The sequence below is a fragment of the Mesoplodon densirostris genome, unplaced genomic scaffold, assembly GCF_025265405.1.
Source record: "Mesoplodon densirostris isolate mMesDen1 unplaced genomic scaffold, mMesDen1 primary haplotype scaffold_41, whole genome shotgun sequence".
Lineage (NCBI taxonomy): Eukaryota > Metazoa > Chordata > Mammalia > Artiodactyla > Ziphiidae > Mesoplodon > Mesoplodon densirostris.
Window position 1 is genome coordinate 1,817,257 of NW_026778197.1, and position 21,634 is coordinate 1,838,890.

Consider the following 21,634-nt stretch of genomic DNA (forward strand, 5'->3'; position numbering starts at 1 on the left):
GGGACCTTGGAGCATTGTGATGAAATGGTCATGGATCATTGTGATGAAAAATGCATGGAAACTTGTCATGACAGGGTTCAAGGAGCATACTGACGAAAAGGGTCCGGGAGCATTGTGATGACAAGTGTATTGAGCATTGTGATGACAAAGATCCTGGAGCATTGTGATGAGAAGACCATGGATAATTGTAATGATGAGCGTCATGGGGTGTTGTGATGATTCGTGTTATGCAACACTGTGATCACAAGGATTTGGAGCATTATGATGACAGAGGTCCTGCAGAATATTGATTTCGTTGTGATGACAATAGCCTGAAGCATTATGATAATGGGCATGGTGCATTGTGATGACAGGGTTCATGGAGCATTGAGATGAAAAGGGGCATGGAGCATTGTGATTACAAGGGTCTTGGAGCATTGTGATGACAGATTTCATGGAGCATTGAGATGAAATGGGGCATGGAGCATTCTGATGACAAGGGTCTTGGAGCATTTTGATGACAAGTGCATGGAGCACTGTGATGAGAAGGCCATGGAACATTCTGATGACATGCGTCATGGAGCTTTGTGATGACAAGGGCATGGAGCATTGTGATATCAGGGGTCTTGAGCATTGTGATGAGAATTATCATGGAACCTTGTGATGACTAGGCCGTGGATCACTGTGATGGCAGGTGTCATGTTGCATTGTTATGACAGGGGTAATGGAGCATTGTGATGAGAAGGGTATGGAACTTCGGTCTGAAATGTTTCAAGGATTATTGTGATGAGAGTGGGCATGGAGCATTGTGATGACAAGGGCAAGGGACACTGTGATACATTGGTCATGCTGGACTGTAATGACAAGGGCATGGAGCATTGTGATGAGAAGGGCATCGAGCATTGTGATGACAAGTGTCATGGAGCTGTGTGATTAAATGCGTTGGAGCAATGTGATGAGATGGTTCATGGAGCATTGTGATGACAGTGACATGGAGCATTGTGATGACAAGGGCATGGAGAATTGTGATGACAGTGGCATGGAGCATTGGTCTGACAAGTTTCATAGATTATTGTGATGAGAGTGGGCATGGTGCATTGTGATGACAAGGGCATGGAGCATTGTGATAATAAGGTCATGGAGTATTGTGAAGACAGATGTCAGGGAGCATTGTGATGACATATGTCATGGTCCATGGCGATGACAATGGCATGGAGCTTTGTGATACCAAATGTAATGGAGGATTGTGATGACAAATATAATGGATCATTGTGATGATTAGGGTTTGGAGCATTATGATTACAAAGGCCATTGAAAATTTTGATGACAAGGTCGTGAAGCATTGTGATGACAAGGTCCTGGAGCATTGTGATGACAAAACCATGGAGCCTTGTGATGACAAGTCTCATGGAGCATACTGATTAAAAGGGGAATGGAGCATTGTGAATACAAGGGTCTTGGAACATTGTGAAGACAAGGGCAGGGAGCATTGTGAAGAATAGACCAAGGAGCATTCTGATGGCATGCGTCATTGAGCTTTGTGATGACAATGGCATGGACCATTGTGATTACATGGGACTTGGAGCATTCTGATGAAAAGGGCATGGATCATTGTGATGAAATAGGCATGGAGCCTTGTGATGACAGGGTTCAAGGAGCATACAGACAACAAGTGTCAGGGAGCATGTTGATGACAAGTGTATTGAGCATTTTGATGACGAAGGTCATGGAGCATTGTGATGAGAAGACCATGGATAATTGTGATGACGAGCATCCTGGGGCATTGTGAAGACAAGTGTTATGGAATATTGTGATCACAAGGGTTTGGAACATTGTTATGACAGAGGTCATGGAACATTCTAATTTCGTTGTTATGACAATAGCATGAAGCATTATGATGATGGGCATAGTGCATTGTGATGACAGGGTTCATGGATCATGAGATGAAAAGGGGCATAGAGCATTGTGATTACAGTGTTCTTGGAGTATTGTGATGAGAAGGGTCATGGAGCCTTGTGATGACAAGGCCATGGAACATCGTGATGGCAGGGGTCAAGGAACATTGTTATGACAGGGGTAATGGAGCATTGTGATGGCCAGGGCTTGGAGCATTGTGATGAGAAGGCCATGGAGCATTCTGATGACATGTGTCATGGAGCTATGTGAAGACAAGTGCATGGAGCAATGTGATGAGAGCGTTCATGGAGCACTGTGATGACAATGACATGGAGCATTGTGATGCCAAGGGTCATGGATCTTTGTGATGACAAAGGTCATGGAGCATTTTGATGGCAAGGGCGTTGTGCATTGTGATGACATGTGTCATGGAGCATTGTACTGCCAAGCGCATGGAGCATTGTGATGACAAGATTCATGGAGCATTGTGCTGAGAAAGGCATAGAGAATTGTGATGACAAGGGTCAAAGAGCATTGTGATGAAAAGTTCATGGAGCATTGTGGTTAAAAAGGTCACAGAGACTGTTGATGAGGAGGGCATGGACCACTCTGATGACAAATGTCATGAAGCATTGTGATGACTGGAGTCACGGAGCATTGTGACGACAGGGTCATGGAGCATTGTGATAAAAAGGGCATGGAGCATTGTGATGGCCAGGGCATGGAACATTGGTCTAATAACTTTCATGGAGTATTGGGATGAGAGTTGGAATGGCACACTGTGATGACAAGGGCATGGAGCATTGTGATGACCAGGTCATGCCGTATTGTGAAGACAGGAGTCAGGGAGCATTGTGATCACATATGTAATGGCCCATTGTGATGAGGATGGCATGGAGCATTGTGATGCCAAGTGTCAGGGAGGATTCTGATGACAAAGGTAATGGAGCATTGTGATGACAATGGCTTGGAGCATTGTGATGACAAGTGTCAGGGAGCATTGTGCTGACAAGTGCATGGAGAATTGTGATGACAAGGGTCATGGAGCATTCTGATGACAAGCTTGTGGAGTGTTTTGATGACAATGGCATGGAGCATTGTGAAGAAAATGGCATGGGGCATTGTGATGAAAAAGGCATGGAGCCTTTTCGTGACAGTGTTCAAGGAGCATTCTGATGACAAGTGTCAGGGAGCATTGTGATGACAAGTGTATTGAGAATTGTGGTGACAAAGGTCCTGGAGCATTGTGATGACAAGTGTATTGAGAATTGTGGTGACAAACGTCATGGAGCATTTTGATGAAAAGGGCATGGAGTATTGTGATGACAGGCATCATGGAGCGTTGTGATGACAAGTGTTATGGAACATTGTGATCACAAGGGTTTGGAGCATTGAGATGACAGAGGTCATGGATCATTTTGATTTCAAGGAGCATGGAACATTGTGATGACAAGGGCATGAAGCAATGTGATCCCAAAGTTCATGGAGGATTGTGATGACAATGGAAATGGAGTATTGTGATGACAAGTGCATACAGCATTGTAATGACAAGGTCATGTAGCATTTTGCTGACAAAGGCATGGAGCATTGTGATGACATGTGTCATGGAGCACTGTGATGACAAGCGTCAAGGAGCATTGTGAATACAGGGGTCATGGAGCATTGGGATGACAAGGGCATGGATCATTGTGATGACAAGGGTCATGGAGCACTGGGCTGAAAATGTTCATGGAGAGTTGTGCTGACAGGTGTCATGTAGCATTGTGACGACAAGGGAATGGAGCATTGTGATGACAAGAGTCCTGGATCATTGTGTTGTCAGGTATCATGGAGTGTTGTGATGACAGTGGTCATGGAGCATTGTGATGATATTGGCAATGGAGCATTGTGATGAGAAGGTCGTGGAGCATTGGGCTGAAAATGTTCATGGATTATTGTGATGAGAGTGGTCATGGAGCATTGTGATGACAAGGGAATGGATCATTGTGATGTCAAGGTCCTGGAACATTGTGATGAGAAGACCATGGAGACTTGTGATGGCAAGTCTCATGGAGCATTCTGATGAAAAGGGGCATGGAGCATTGTGATTAGAGGGGTCTTGGAGCATTGTTATGACTATGGCATAGAGCATTGTGATGAGAAGGCCATGGAGCATTCTGATGACATGCGTCATGGAGTTTTGTGATGACAAGGGCATGGAGCATTGTGATTACAGGGACCTTGGAGCATTGTGATGAAATGGTCATGGATCATTGTGATGAAAAATGCATGGAAACTTGTCATGACAGGGTTCAAGGAGCATACTGACGACAAGGGTCAGGGAGCATTGTGATGACAAGTGTATTGAGCATTGTGATGACAAAGATCATGGAGCATTGTGATGAGAAGACCATGGATAATTGTGATGATGAGCGTCATGGGGTGTTGTGATGATACGTGTTATGCAACACTGTGATCACAAGGGTTTGGAGCATTATGATGACAGAGGTCATGCAGAATATTGATTTCATTGTGATGACAATAGCCTGAAGCATTATGATGATGGGCATGGTGCATTGTGATGACAGGATTCATGGAGCATTGAGATGAAAAGCGGCATGGAGCATTGTGATGACAAGGGTCTTGGAGCATAGTGATGACAAGGGCAAGGAGCATTGTGATGACAAGGGCAAGGAGCATTTTGATGAGAAAGCCATGGAACATTCTGATGACGTGCGTCATGGAGCTTTGTGATGATCAGGGCATGGAGCATTGTGATATCAGGGGTCTTGAGCATTGTGATGAGAATTATCATGGAACCTTTTGATGACTAGGCCGTGGATCATTGTGATTGCAGGTGTCATGGTGCATTGTTATGACAGGGGTAATGGAGCATTGTGATGAGAAGGGTATGGAACTTTGGTCTGAAATGTTTCATGGATTATTGTGATGAGAGTGGGCATGGAGCATTGTGATGACAAGGGCACGGAACACTGTGATACATGTGTCATGCAGGACTGTAATGACAAAGGCATGGAGCATTGTGATGAGAAGGGCATCGAGCATTGTGATGACAAGTGTCATGGAGATTTGTGATGACAAGGGCATGGAGCAATGTGAAGAGAGGTTTCATGGAGCATTGTGATGACAATGACATGGAGCATTGTGATGCCAAGGGTCATGGAGCTGTGTGATGACAAAGGTCATGGAGCATTTTGATTTCACTGTGATGACAATAGCCTGAAGCATTATGATGATGGGCATGGTGCATTGTTATGACAGTGTTCATGGAGCATTGAGATGAAAAGGGGCATGGAGCATTGTGATTACAGGGGTCTTGGAGCATTGTGATGACAAGGGCATGGAGCATTGTGATGAGAAGTGCATGGAACATTCTGATGATATGCATCATGGAGCTTTGTGATGACAAGGGCAAGGAGCATTATGATTACAGTGGTCTTGGAGAACTGTGATGAAATGGGCATGGATCATTGTGATGAAAAAGGCATGGAGCCTTGTCATGACAGGGTTCAAGGAGCATACAGACAACAAGTGTCAGGGAGCATGTTGATGACAAGTGTATTGAGCATTGTGATGACGAAGGTCATGGAGCATTGTGATGAGAAGTCCGTGGATAATTGTGATGACGAGCCTCATGGGGCATTGTGATGACAAGTGTTATGGAATATTGTGATCACAAGGTTTTGGAGCATTGTTATGACAGAGGTCATGGAACAATTTGATTTCGCTGTTATGACAATAGCATGAAGCATTATGATGATGGGCATGGTGCATTTTGATGACAGGGTTCATGGATCATTGAGAGGAAAAGGGGCATAGAGCATTGTGATTACAGTGTTACTGGAGCATTGTGATGAGAAGGGTCATAGAGCCTTGTGATGAAAAGGCCATGGAACATCCTGATGGCAGGGTTCATGGTGCATTGTTATGACAGGGGTAATGGAGCATTGTGATGGCAAGGGCATGGAGCATTGTGATGAGAAGGCCATGGAGCATTCTGATGACATGTGTCATGGAGCTATGTGAAGACAAGGGCATGGAGCAATGTGATGAGAGTGTTCATGGAGCATTGTGATGACAATGACATGGAGCATTGTGATGCCAAGGGTCATGGATCTTTGTGATGACAAATGTCATGGAGCATTTTGATGGCAAGGGCGTTGTGCATTGTGATGAGAAGGGCAGGGAGCATTCTGATGACAGGGTCATGGAGCAATTTGATGAAAAGTGTCATGGAACATTTTGATGACAGGTGTTATGGAACATTGTGTTTTCAGGGGTCATCGAACATTGTGATGATAAGTGCATGTAGCATTGTGATGACAGGAGCCATGGAACATTGTGATGACAGGGGTGAGGGAGTATTGTGACAAATAGTGATGTAGCATTGTGATATCAGTGGTGAGAGAGCATTTTGATGAGAAGTGCATGGAGCATTGTGATGACAAATTTTATGGAGCATTGTGATGACAATGTTGTGGAGCACTGTGATGACAAGCGCATGGTGCATTGTGATGACATGTGTCATGGAGCATTGGGCTGACAAGCGCATGGAGCATTGAGGTGACAAGCGTCATGGAGCACTGTGCTGAGTAAGGCATAGAGCATTGTGATGACAAGGGTCAAAGAGCATTGTGATGAAAAGTTCATGGAGCATTGTGGTTAAAAACGTCACAGAGACTGTTGATGACAAGGGCATGGACCATTGGGATGACAAAGTTCATGAAGCATTGTGATGACTGGAGTCACGGAGCATTGTGATGACAGGGGTCATGGAGCATTGTGATAACAAGGGCATGGAGCATTGTGATGACAAGGGCATGGAACATTGGGCTAATAAATTTCATGGAGTATTGCGATGACAGTTGGAATAGCACACTGTGATGACAAGGGCATGGAGCATTGTGATGACCAGGTCATGCCGTATTGTGAAGACAGGTGTCAGGGAGCATTGTGATCACATATGTAATGGCCCATTGTGATGAGGATGGCATGGAGCATTGTGATGCCAAGTGTCAGGGAGGATTCTGATGACAAAGGTAATGGAGCATTGTGATGACAATGGCTTGGAGCATTGTGATGACAAGGGTCAGGGAGCATTGTGCTGACAAGTGCATGGAGAATTGTGATGACAAGGGTCATGGAGCATTCTGATGACAAGCTTGTGGTGTATTTTGATGACAATGGCATGGAGCATTGTGATGAAGATGGCATGGGGCATTGTGATGAAAAAGGCATGGAGCCTTTTCGTGACAGGGTTCAAGGAGCATTCTGATGACAAGTGTCAGGGAGCATTGTGATGACAAGTGTATTGAGAATTGTGGTGACAAAGGTCATGGAGCATTGTGATGAAAAGGGCATGGAGTATTGTGATGACAGGCATCATGGAGCGTTGTGATGACAAGTGTTATGGAACATTGTGATCACAAGTGTTTGGAGCATTGTGATGACAGAGGTCATGGATCATTTTGATTTCAAGGAGCATGGAGCTTTGTGATGACAAGGGCATGGAGCAATGTGATGAGAGGGTTCATGGAGCATTGTGATGACAATGACATGGAGCATTGTGATGCCAAGGGTCTTGGAGCTTTGTGATGACAAGTCACGGAGGATTTTGATGAGAAGGGCAGGGAGCATTTTGATGACCGGGTCATGCAGCAATTTGATAAAAAGTGTAATGGAACATTTAGATGGCAGGGGTTATAGAACATTGTGATGGCAGGGGTCTTGGAGTTTTGGGATGGAAAGGGTCATGGAGCATTTTGATGACAGGTCTTATGGAACATTGTAATGGCAGGGGTCATAGAACATTGTGATGATAAGTGGATGTAGCATTGTGATGACAGGGTCATGGATCATTGTGATTCCAGGGGTGAGGGAGTATTGTGATGACTAGTGATGGAACATTGTGATATCTCTGGTGAGAGAGCATTTTGATGAGAAGTGCATGGACCATTGTGATTACAAGGTTTATGGAGCATTGCAATGACAAGGTTGTGGACAGTTGTGATGAAATGCATGTGGCATACTGTGATGACAATGGTCATGGAGCATTGTTCTGACAAAGACATGGAGCATTGTGATGACAAGGGTCACAGAGAATTGTGATGAAAAATTCATGGAGCATTGTGGTTACAAAGGTCACAGAGCCTTGTGATGACGCGGGCATGGACCATTGTGATGACAATCTTTATGAAGCATTGTGATGACTGGAGTCACAGAGCATTGTGATGACAGGGGTCATGGAGCACTGTGATGACAAGGGCATGGTGCATTGTGATGACAGGGGCATGGTGCATTGGTCTGACAAGTTTCATAGATTATTGTGATGAGAGTGGGCATGGTGCATTGTGATGACAAGGGCATGGAGCATTGTGATGATAAGGTCATGGAGTATTGTGAAGACAGGTGTCACGGAGCATTGTGATGACATATGTCATGGTCCATTGCGATAACAATGGCATGGAGCATTGTGATGCCTAATGTAATGGAGGATTGTGATGACAAATATAATGGAGCATTGTGATGATTATGGCTTGGAGCATTATGATGACAAGGGCCATTGAAAATTTTCATGACAAGGTCATGAAGCATTGTGATGACAAGGTCCTGGAGCATTGTGATGACAAAACTATGGAGCCTTTTGATGACAAGTCTCATAGAGCATACTGAAGAAAAGGGGCATGGAGCATTGTGATTACAGGGGTCTTGGAACATTGTGATGACAAGGGCATGGAGCATGGTGAGGAGAAGTCCACGGAGCATTCTGATGGCATGCGTCATTGAGCTTTGTGATGACAAGTGCATGGAGCATTGTGATTACATTGGTCTTGGAGCACTGTGATGAAAAGTGCATGGATCATTGTGATGAAAAAGGCATGGAGCCTTGTCATGACAGAGTTCAAGGAGCATACAGACAACAAGTGTCAGGGAGCAGTTTGATGACAAATGTATTGAGCATTGTGATGACGAAGGTCATGGAGCATTGTGATGAGAAGACCATTGATAATTGTGATGAAGAGCGTCATGGGGCTTTGTGATGACAAGTGTTCTGGAATATTGTGATCACAAGGGTTTGGAGCATTTTTATGACAGAGGTCATGGAGCATTTTTATTTCTTTGTGATGACAATAGCATGAAGCATTATGATGATGGGCATGGTGCATTGTGATGACAGGGTTCATGGATCATTGAGATGAAAAGGGGCATAGAGCATTGTGATTACAGTGTTCTTGGAGCATTGTGATGAGAAGGGTCATGGAGCCTTGTGATGACAAGGCCATGGAACTTCCTGATGGCAGGGGTTATGGAGCATTGTTATGACAGGGGTAATGGAGCATTGTGATGGCAAGGGCATGGAGCATTGTGATGAGAAGGCCATGGAGCATTCTGATGACATGTGTCATGGAGCTATGTGAAGAAAAGTGCATGGAGCAATGTGATGAGAGTGTTCATGGAGCATTGTTATGACAATGACATGGAGCACTGTGATGCCAAGGGTCATGGATATTTGTGAAGACAAAGGTCATGGAGCATTTTGATGGCAAGGGCGTTGTTCATTGTGATGAGAAGGGCATGGAGCATTGTGATGACAGGGTCATGGAGCAATTTGATGAAAAGTGTCATGGAACATTATGATGACAGGTGTTATGGAACATTGTGATGTCAGTTGTCATCGAACATTGTGATGATAAGTGCATGTAGCATTGTGATGACAGGAGTCATGGAACATTGTGATGACAGGGGTGAGGGAGTACTGTGACAAATAGTGATGTAGCATTGTGATATCAGTGGTGAGAGAGCATTTTGATGAGAAGTGCATGGAGCATTGTGATGACAAATTTTATGGAGCATTGTGATGACAATGTTGTGGAGCACTGTGATGACAAGCGCATGGTGCATTGTGATGACATGTGTCATGGAGCATTGTGCTGACAAGCGCATGGAGCATTGTGATGACAAGGGTCATGGAGCATTGTGCTGAGAAAGGCATAGAGCATTGTGATGACAAGGGTCAAAGAGCATTGTGATGAAAAGTTCATGGAGCATTGTGGTTAAAAAGGTCACAGAGACTGTTGATGACGAGGGCATGGACCATTGTGATGACAAAGGTCATGAAGCATTGTGATGACTGGAGTCACGGAGCATTGTGATGATAGGGGTCATGGAGCATTGTGATAACAAGGGCATGGAGCATTGTGATGACAAGGGCATGGAACATTGGTCTAATAACTTTCATGGAGTATTGCGATGAGAGTTGGAATGGCACTCTGTGATGACAAGGGCATGGAGCATTGTGATGACCAGGTCATTCCGTATTGTGAAGACAGGTGTCAGGGAGCATTGTGATCACATATGTAATGGCCCATTGTGATGAGGATGGCATGGAGCATTGTTATGCCAAGTGTCTGGGAGGATTCTAATGACAAAGTTATTGGAGCATTGTGATGACAATGGCTTGCAGCATTGTGATGACAAGGGTCAGGAAGCATTGTGCTGACAAGTGCATGGAGAATTGTGATGACAAGGGTCATGGAGCATTCTGATGACAAGCTTGTGGAGTATTTTGATGACAATGGCATGGAGCATTGTGATGAAAATGGCATGGGGCATTGAGATGAAAAAGGCATGGAGCCTTTTCGTGACAGTGTTCAACGAGCATTCAGATGACAAGTGTCAGGGAGCATTGTGATGACAAGTGTATTGAGAATTGTGGTGACAAAGGTCATGGAGCATTGTGATGAAAAGGGCATGGAGTATTGTGATGACAGGCATCATGGAGCGTTGTGATGACAAGTGTTATGGAACATTGTGATCACAATTGTTTGGAGCATTGTGATGACAAATGTCATGGATCATTTGGATTTCAAGGAGAATGGAGCATTGTGATGACAAGGGCATGAAGCAATGTGATCCCAAAGTTCATGGAGGATTGTGATGACAATGGAAATGGAGTATTGTGATGACAAGTGCATAGAGCATTGTAATGACAAGGTCATGTAGCATTTTGCTGACAAAGGCATGGAGCATTGTGATGACATGTGTCATGGAGCACTGTAATGACAAGCGTCAAGGAGCATTGTGAATACAGGGGTCATGGAGCATTGGGATGACAAGGGCATTGATCATTGTGATGACAAGGGTCTTGGAGCACTGGGCTGAAAATGTTCATGGAGAGTTGTGATGACAGGTGTCATGTAGCATTGTGACGACAAGTTAATGGAGCATTGTGATGACAAGAGTCCTGGATCATTGTGTGGTCAGGTGTCATGGAGTGTTGTGATGACAGTGGTCATGGAGCATTGTGATGATATTGGCAATGGAGCATTGTGATGAGAAGTTCGTGGAGCATTGGGCTGAAAATGTTCATGGATTATTGTGATGACAGGGGTCATGGAGCATTGTGATGACAAGGGAATGGATCATGGTGATGTGAAGGTCCTGGAACATTGTGATGAGAAGACCATGGAGACTTGTGATGGCAAGTCTCATGGAGCATTCTGATGAAAAGGGGCATGGAGCATTGTGATTACAGGGGTCTTGGAGCATTGTTATGACTAGGGCATAGAGCATTGTGATGAGAAGGCCATGGAGCATTCTGATGACATGCGTCATGGAGTTTTGTGATGAAAAGGGCATGCAGCATTGTGATTACAGGGACCTTGGAGCATTGTGATGAAATGGTCATGGATCATTGTGATGAAAAATGCATGGAAACTTGTCATGACAGGGTTCAAGGAGCATACTGACGACAAGGGTCAGGGAGCATTGTGATGACAAGTGTATTGAGCATTATGATGACAAAGATCATGGAGCATTGTGATGAGAAGACCATGGATAATTGTGATGATGAGCGTCATGGGGTGTTGTGATGATACGTGTTATGCAGCATTGTGATCACAAGGGTTTGGAGCATTATGATAACAGAGGTCATGCAGAATATTGATTTCATTGTGATGACAATAGCCTGAAGCATTATGATGATGGGCATGGTGCATTGTGATGACAGTGTTCATGGAGCATTGAGAAGAAAAGGGGCATGGAGCATTGTGATGACAAGGTTCTTGGAGCTTTGTGATGACAAGGGCATGGAGCATTGTGATGAGAAGGCCATGGAACATTCTGATGACATGCGTCATGGAGCTTTGTGATGACAAGGGCATGGAGCATTGTGATATCAGGGGTCTTGAGCATTGTGATGAGAATTATCATGGAACCTTGTGATGACTAGGCCGTGGATCATTGTGATAGCAGGTGTCATGGTGCATTGTTATGACAGGGGTAATGGAGCATTGTGATGAGAAGGGTATGGAACTTTGGTCTGAAATGTTTCATGGATTATTGTGATGAGAGTGGGCATGGAACATTGTGATGACAAGGGCACGGAACACTGTGATACATGTGTCATGCAGGACTGTAATGACAAAGGCATGGAGCATTGTGATGAGAAGGGCATCGAGCATTGTGATGACAAGTGTCATGGAGCTGTGTGATGACAAGGGCATGGAGCAATGTGATGAGAGGGTTCATGGAGCATTGTGATGACAATGACATGGAGCATTGTGGTGCCAAGGGTCTTGGAGCTTTGTGATGACAAGTCATGCAGCATTTTGATGAGAAGGGCAGGGAGCATTTTGATGACCGGGTCATGCAGCAATTTGATAAAAAGTGTAATGGAAGATTTTGATGGCAGGGGTTATAGAACATTGTGATGTCAGGTGTCTTGGAGCTTTGGGATGGAAAGGGTCATGGAGCATTTTGATGACATGGCTTATGGAACATTGTGCTGGCAGGGGTCATGGAACATTGTGATGATAAGGGGATGTAGCATTGTGATGACAGGGTCATGGAACATTGTGATTACAAGGATGAGGGTGTATTGTGATGACTAGTGATGGAACATTGTGACATCTCTGGTGAGAGAGCATTTTGATGAGAAGTGCATGGACCATTGTGATTACAAGGTTTATGGAGCATTGCAATGACAAGGTTTGGAACGTTGTGATGAAATGTGCATGGCACATTGTGATGACAATGGTCATGGAGCATTGTGATGACAAAGACATGGAGCATTGTGATGACAAGTTTCTCAGAGAATTGTGATGAAAAGTTCATGGAGCATTGTGGTTACAAAGGTCACAGAGCCTTGTGATGATGCGGGCATGGACCATTGTGATGACAAACATTATGAAGCATTGTGATGACTGTAGTCACGGAGCATTGTGATGACAGGGGTCATGGAGCATTGTGATGACAAGGGCATGGAGCATTGTGATGACAGTGGCATGGAGCATTGGTCTGACAATTTCATAGATTATTGTGATGAGAGTGGGCATGGTGCATTGTGATGACAAGGGCATGGAGCATTGTGATGATAAGGTCATGGAGTATTGTGAAGACAGGTGTCAGGGAGCATTGTGATGACAAGTGTCAGGGAGGATTGTGATGACATATGTAATGGCCCATTGTGATGACAATGGCATGGAGCATTGTGATGCCAAGTGTCATGGAGGATTCTGATGACAAAGGTAATGGAGCATTGTGATGACAATGGCTTGGAGCATTGTGATGATAAGGGTCAGGGAGCATTTTGCTGACAAGTGCACGGAGAATTGTGATGACAAGCGTCATGGAGCATTCTGATGACAAGCTTGTGGAGTATTTTGATGACAATGGCATGGAGCACTGGGATGAAAACGGCATGTGGATTTGTGATGAAAATGGCATGGAGCCTTTTCGTGACACAGTTCAAGGAGCATTCTGACGACAAGTGTCAGGGAGCATTTTGATGACAAGTGTATGGAGAATTGTGATGACAAAGTTCATGGAGCATTGTGATGAAAAGGGCATGGAGTATTGTGATGACAGGCATCATGGAGCGTTGTGAGGACAAGTGTTATTGAACATTTTGATCACAAGGGTTTGGAGCATTGTGATGACAGAGGTCATGGATCATTTTGATTTCAAGGAGCATGGAGCATTTTGATGAGAAGGGCCTGAAGCAATGTGATCCCAAGGTTCCTGGAGGATTGTGATGACAATGGTAATGGATTATTGTGATGACATGCACATAGAGAATTGTAATGACAAGGTCATGTAGCATTTTGCTGACAAAGGCATGGAGCATTGTGATGACAGATGTCATGGAGCACTGTGATTACAAGCGTCATGGAACATTGGGATGACAAGTGCGTGGATCTTTGTGATGACAAGAGTCATGGAGCACTGGGCTGAAAATGTTCATGGAGTATTGTGATGACAGGGGTCATGGAGCATTGTGATGACAAGGTCATGGACCATTGTTATGACAGGGGCATGGAGCATTGGTCTGACAAGTTTCATAGATTTTTATGATGACAGTGGACATGGTGCATTGTGATGACAAGGGCATGGAGCATTGTGATGACAAGGGCATGGAGTATTGTTAAAACAGGTGTAAGGGGGCATTGTGATGACATATGTCATGGTCAATTTCAAAGACAATGGCATGGAGCATTGTGATGCCAAATGTCATGGTCCATTGCGTTGACAGGGGCATGAAGCATTGTGATTACATGGGTCTTGGAGCATTGTGATGACAAAGGTCATGGAGCATTGTGACGAGAAATCAATGGAGCCTTCTGATGACATGTCATATGGAGCATTCTGATGAAAAGGGGCATGGAGCATTCTGATTACAGGGGTCTTGGAACATTGTGATAACAAGGGCAAGGAGCATCGGTCTAATAAGTTTCATGGATTATTGTGATGAGAGTTGGAATGGCACATTGTGATGACTAGGGCATGGAGCATTGTGATGACCAGGTGATGCAGTATTGTGAAGAGAGGTGTCAGGGAGCATTGTGATGACATATGTAATGGCCCATTGTGATGACAATGGCATGGAGCATTGTGATGCCAAGTGTCTTGGAGGATTCTGATGACAAAGGTAATGGAGCATTGTGATGACAATGGCTTGGAGCATTGTGATGATAAGGGTCAGGGAGCATTTTGCTGACAAGTGCACGGAGAATTGTGATGACAAGCGTCATGGAGCATTCTGATGACAAGCTTGTGGAGTATTTTGATGACAATGGCATGGAGCACTGGGATGAAAACGGCATGTGGATTTGTGATGAAAATGGCATGGAGCCTTTTCGTGACACAGTTCAAGAAGCATTCTGACGACAAGTGTCAGGGAGCATTTTGATGACAAGTGTATGGAGAATTGTGATGACAAAGTTCATGGAGCATTGTGATGAAAAGGGCATGGAGTTTTGTGATGACAGGCATCATGGAGCGTTGTGAGGACAAGTGTTATTGAACATTTTGATCACAAGGGTTTGGAGCATTGTGATGACAGAGGTCATGGATCATTTTGATTTCAAGGACCATGGAGCATTTTGATGACAAGGGCCTGAAGCAATGTGATCCCAAGGTTCCTGGAGGATTGTGATGACAATGGTAATGGAGTATTGTGAGGACATGCGCATAGAGCATTGTAATGACAAGGTCATGTAGCATTTTGCTGACAAAGGCATGGAGCATTGTGATGACAGATGTCATGGAGCACTGTGATTACAAGCGTCATGGAACATTGGGATGACAAGTGCATGGATCATTGTGATGACAAGGGTCATGGAGCACTGGGCTGAAAATATTCATGGAATATTGTGATGACAGGGGACATGGAGCATTGTTGATAGAGGTAATGGAGCATTGTGATGAGAAGGGCATTGAGCATTGGTCTGAAATGTTTCATGGATTATTTTGATGAGAGTGGGCATGGAGCATTGTGATGACAAGGGCACGGTACACTGTGATACATGGGTCATGGAGGATTGTAATGACAAGGACATGGAGCATTATGATGAGAAGGGCATCGAGCATTGTGATGACAAGTGTCATGGAGATTTGTGATGACAAGGGCATGGAGCAATGTGAAGAGAGGTTTCATGGAGCATTGTGATGACAATGGCATGGAGCATTGTGATGCCAAGGGTCATGGAGCTTTGTGATGACAAAGGTCATGGAGCATTTTGATTTCACTGTGATGACAATAGCCTGAAGCATTATGATGATGGGCATGGTGCATTGTTATGACAGTGTTCATGGAGCATTGAGATGAAAAGTGGCATGGAGCATTGTAATTACAGGGGTCTTGGAGCATTGTGATGACAAGGGCATGGAGCATTGTGATGAGAAGTGCATGGAACATTCTGATGATATGCATCATGGAGCTTTGTGATGACAAGGGCAAGGAGCATTATGATTACAGTGGTCTTGGAGAACTGTGATGAAATGGGCATGGATCATTGTGATGAAAAAGGCATGGAGCCTTGTCATGACAGAGTTCATGGAGCATACTGACGACAAGTGTCAGGGAGCATTGTGATGACAAGGGAATGGAGCATGGTGATGACAAGGTCTTGGAGCATTGTGATGAGTTGACCATGGAGACTTGTGATGACTAATATCATGGAGCCTTCTGATGAAAAGGGGCATGGAGCATTGTGATTACGAGTGTCTTGAAGCATTGTGATGACAAGGGCATGGAGCATTGTGAGGAGATGGCCATGGAACATTCTGATGACATGTGTCATGGAGCTTTGTGATGACAAGGGCATGGAGCATTGTGATTACATGGGTCTTGGAGCATTGTTATGACAATGGTCATGGAGCCTTGTGATCACAAGGCCGTGGAACATTGTGATGGCAGGGGTCATGGAGCATTGTTGATAGAGGTACTGGAGCATTGTGATGAGAAGGGCATTGAGAATTGGTCTGAAATATTTCATGGATTATTGTGATGAGAGTGGGCATGGAGCATTGTGATGACAAGGGCACGGTACACTGTGATACATGGGTCATGGAGGATTGTAATGACAAGGACATGGAGCATTATGATGAGAAGGGCATCGAGCATTGTGATGACAAGTGTCATGGAGATTTGTGATGACAAGGACATGGAGCAATGTGAAGAGAGGTTTCATGGAGCATTGTGATGACAATGACATGGAGCATTGTGATGCCAAGGGTCATGGAGATTTGTGATGACAAAGGTCATGGAGCATTTTGATGACCAGCGTGTGGTGCATTGTTATGAGTAGGGCAGGGAGCATTTTGATGACAGGGTCATGCAGCAATTTGATGAAAAGTGCAATGGAACATTTTGATGACAGGGGTTATAGAACACTGTGTTTCCAGGGGTCATGGAGCTTTGGGATGAAAAGGGTCATGGAGCATTTTGATGACAGTGGTTATGGAACATTGTGATGTCAGGGGTCATGGAACATTGTGCTGATAAGGGGATGTAGCATTGTGATAACAGGGGTCATGGAACATTGTGATAACAGGGTTGAGGGAGGAATGTGATGACTAGTGATGGAACATTGTGATATCTAAAGTGAGAGAGCATTTGGATGACAAGTGCATGGAGCATTGTGATTGCAGGGGTCTTGGAGCATTGCGATGTAAAGGCATGGATCATTGTGATGATAAAGGCATGGAGCCTTGTCATGACAGGGTTCATGGAGCATACTGACGACAAGTGTCAGGGAGCATTGTGAAGAAAAGTGTATTGAGCATCGTGATGACAAAGATCATGGAGCATTGTGATGATAAGACCATGGATAATTGTGATGATGAGCGTCATGGGGTGCTGTGATGATAAGTTTTATGGAACATTGTGATCACAAGGGTTTGTAGCATTATGATGTCAGAGGTCATGGAGAATATTAATTTCATTGTGATGACAATAGACTGAAGTATTATGATGATGGGCATCGTGCACTGTGATGACCGGGTTCAGGGAGCATTGAGATGAAAGGGGCATGGAGCATTGTGGTTACAAGGGTCTTGGAGCATTGTGATGACAAGGGCATGGAGCATTGTGATGAGATGGCCATGGAACATTCTGATGACATGCGTCATGGAGCTTTGTGATGAGAAGGGCATGGATCATTGAGATTACAGTGGTTTTCAGCATTGTGATGACAATTGTCATGGAACCTAGTGAAGACTAGGCCGTGGAACATTGTGATGGCAGGGGTCATGGTGCATTGTTATGACAGAGGTAATCTAGCATTGTGATGAGAAGGGCATGGAATATTGGTCTGAAATATTTCATGTATTATTTTGATGAGAGTGGGCATGGAGCATTTTGATGACAAGGGTACGGAACACTATGATACATTCATCATGCAGGATTGTAATGACAAGGGCATGGAGCATTGTGATGAGAAGGGCATCGAGCATTGTTATCACAAGTGTCATGGAGCTTTGTGATGACAAGGGCATTGAGCAATGTTATGAGAGGGTTCATGGAGCATTGTGATGACAATGACATTTAGCATTGTGATGCCAGGGGTCATGGAGCTTTCTGCTGACCAGTCATGGAGCATTTTGATGACAAGGACATGGTGCATTGTGATGAGAAGTGCAGGGAGCATTTTGATGACCGGGTCATGCAGCAATTTGATGAAAAGTGTAATGGAACATTTTGATGGCAGGGGTTATAGAACATTGTGATGTCAGGGGTCTTGGAGCTTTGGGATGAAAAGGGTCATGGAGCATTTTGATGACATGGGTTATGGAACATTGTGATGTCAGGAATCTTGGAAGATTGTGCTGATAAGGGGATGTAGCAGTGTGATGACAGGGTCATCGAACATTGTGATTACAGGGGTGAGGGGGTATTGTGATGACAAGGGATAGAATACTGTGATATCTCTGGTAACAGCACATTTTGATGGGAAGTGCATGGAGCATTGTGATTAAAAGGTTTATGGAGCATTGCAATGACAAGGTTTGGAACATTTGATGAAATGCGCGTGGCACAATGTGATGACAATGGTCATGGAGCATTGTTCTGACAAAGACATGTAGCATTGTGATGACGAGGGTCACAGAGAATTGTGATGAAAAGTTCATGGAACATTGTGGTAACAAATATCACAGAGCCTTGTGATGACGCGGGCTTGGAACATTGTGAGGAAAAACGTTATGAAGCATTGTGATGACTGGAGTCACTGAGCATTATGATGACAGGGGTCATGGAGCACTGTGATGACTTGTGTCATGGAACATTGTGCTGACAAGTGCATGGAGCATTGTGATGACCAGGGTCATGGAGCATTGTGCTGAGAAAGGCATAGAGCATTGTGATGACAAGGGTCAAAGAGCATTGTGATGAAAAGTTCATGGAGCATTGGGGTTAAAAAGGTCACAGAGACTGTTGATGGTGAGGGCATGGACCATTTTGATGACAAAGTTCATGAAGCATTCTGATGACTTGAGTAACGGAGAATTGTGATGACAGGGGTCATGGAGCATTGTGATAACAAGGGCATGGAGCATTGTGATGACAAGGGCATGGAACATTGGTCTAATAACTTTCATGGTTTGTTGCGATGACAGTTGGAATGGCCTATTGTGATGACAATGGCATGTAGCACTGTGATGCCAAGTGTCATGGAGGATTCTGATGAGAAAGGTAATGGAGCATTGTGATGACAAGGGTCCCGGAGCATTCTGATGACAAGCTTGTGCAGTATTTTGATGACAATGGTATGGAACATTGTGATGAAAATGGCATGGGGCATTGTGATGAAAAATGCATGGAGCCTTTTCGTGACGGGTTTCAAGGAGCATTCTGATGACAAGTGTCAGGGAGCATTGTGATCACAAGTGTATTGAGAATTGTGATGACAAATGTCATGGAGCATTGTGATGAAAAGGGCATGGAGTATTGTGATGACAGGCATCATGGAGCGTTGTGATGACAAGTGTTATGGAACAATGTGATCACAAGGGTTTGGAGCATTGTGATGACAGAGGTCATGGATCATTTTGATTTCAAGGAGCATGGAGCATTGTGATGACAAGGGCATGAAGCAATGTGATCCCAAGGTTGATGGAAGATTGTGATGACAATGGAAATGGAGTATTGTGATGACAAGCGCATAGAGGATTGTAATGACAAGGTCATTTAGCATTTTGCTGACAAAGACATGGAGCATTGTGATGACAATGGCATGGAGCATTGTGATGCCAAGTGTCATGGAGGATTCTGATGACAGTGGTAATGGAGCATTGTGATGACAATGGCTTGGAGCATTGTGATGACAAGGGTCAGGGAGCATTGTGCTGACAAGTGCATGGAGCATAGTGATGACAAAGGTCATGGAGCATTCTGATGACAAGCCTGTGGTGTATTTTGATGACAATGGCATGCAGCATTGGGATGAAAACGGCATGTGGCTTTGTGATGAAAAAGACATGGAGCCTTTTTGTGACAGGGTTCAAGGAGCATTCTGACGACAAGTGTCAGCGAGCATTGTGATGACAAGTTTATTGAGAATTTTGATGACAAAGGTCATGGAGCCTTGTGATGAGACGACCATGGATCATTGTGATGATGAGCGTCATGGGGTGTTGTGATGATAAGAGTTATGCAACATTGTGATCACCAGGATTTTGAGCATTGTGATGACAGAGGTCCTGGAGCATTTTGATTTGATTGTGATGACAATTGCCTGAAGCATTATGATGATGGGCATTGTTCATTGTGCTGACAGGGTTCATAGGAGCATTGAGATGAAAAGGGGCATGGATCATTGTGATTACAGGGGTCTTAGTGCTTTGTGATGACAAGAGCAGGGAGCATTGTGATGAGAAGTCCATGGAACATTCTGATGACATGCGTCATGGAGATTTGGATGAGAAGTGCATGGAGCATTGTGATTGCAGGGGTCTTGGAGAATTGCGATGAAAAGGCATGGATCATTGTGATGATAAAGGCATGGAGCCTTGTCATGACAGGGTTCATGGAGCATACTGACGACAAGTGTCAGGGAGCATTGTGATGAAAAGTGTATTGAGCATCGTGATGACAAAGATCATGGAGCATTGTGATGATAAGACCATGGATAATTGTGATGATGAGCGTCATGGGGTGCTGTGATGATAAGTTTTATGGAACATTGTGATCACAAGGGTTTGTAGCATTATGATGTCAGAGGTCATGGAGAATATTAATTTCATTGTGATGACAATAGACTGAAGTATTATGATGATGGGCATCGTGCACTGTGATGACAGGGTTCAGGGAGCATTGAGATGAAAAGGGGCATGGAGCATTGTGATGACCAGGGTCATGGAGCATTGTGCTGAGAAAGGCATAGAGCATTGTGATGACAAGTGTCAAAGATCATTGTGATGAAAAGTTCATGGAGCATAGGGGTTAAAAAGGTCACAGAGACTGTTGATGGTGAGGGCATGGACCACTGTGATGACAAAGTTCATGAAGCATTGTGATGACTGGAGTAACGGAGCATTGTGATGACAGGGGTCATGGAGCATTGAGATAACAAGGGCATGGAGAATTGTGATGACAAGGGCATGGAACATTGGTCTAATAACTTTCATGGTTTGTTGCGATGACAGTTGGAACGGCCTACTGTGATGACAAGGGCATGGAGCATTGTGATGACCAGGTCATGCAGTATTGTGAAGATAAGTGTCAGGGAGCATTGTGTTGACATATGTTATGGCCCAGTGTGATGACAATGGCATGTAGCAATGTGATGCCAAGTGTCATGGAGGATTCTGATGAGAAAGGTAATGGAGCATTGTGATCACAAGGGTCCGGGAGCATTCTGATGACAAGCTTGTGGAGTATTTTGACAATGGTATGGAACATTGTGATGAAAATGGCATGGGGCATTGTGATGAAAAAAGCATGGAGCCTTTTCGTGATGGGTTTCAAGGAGCATTCTGA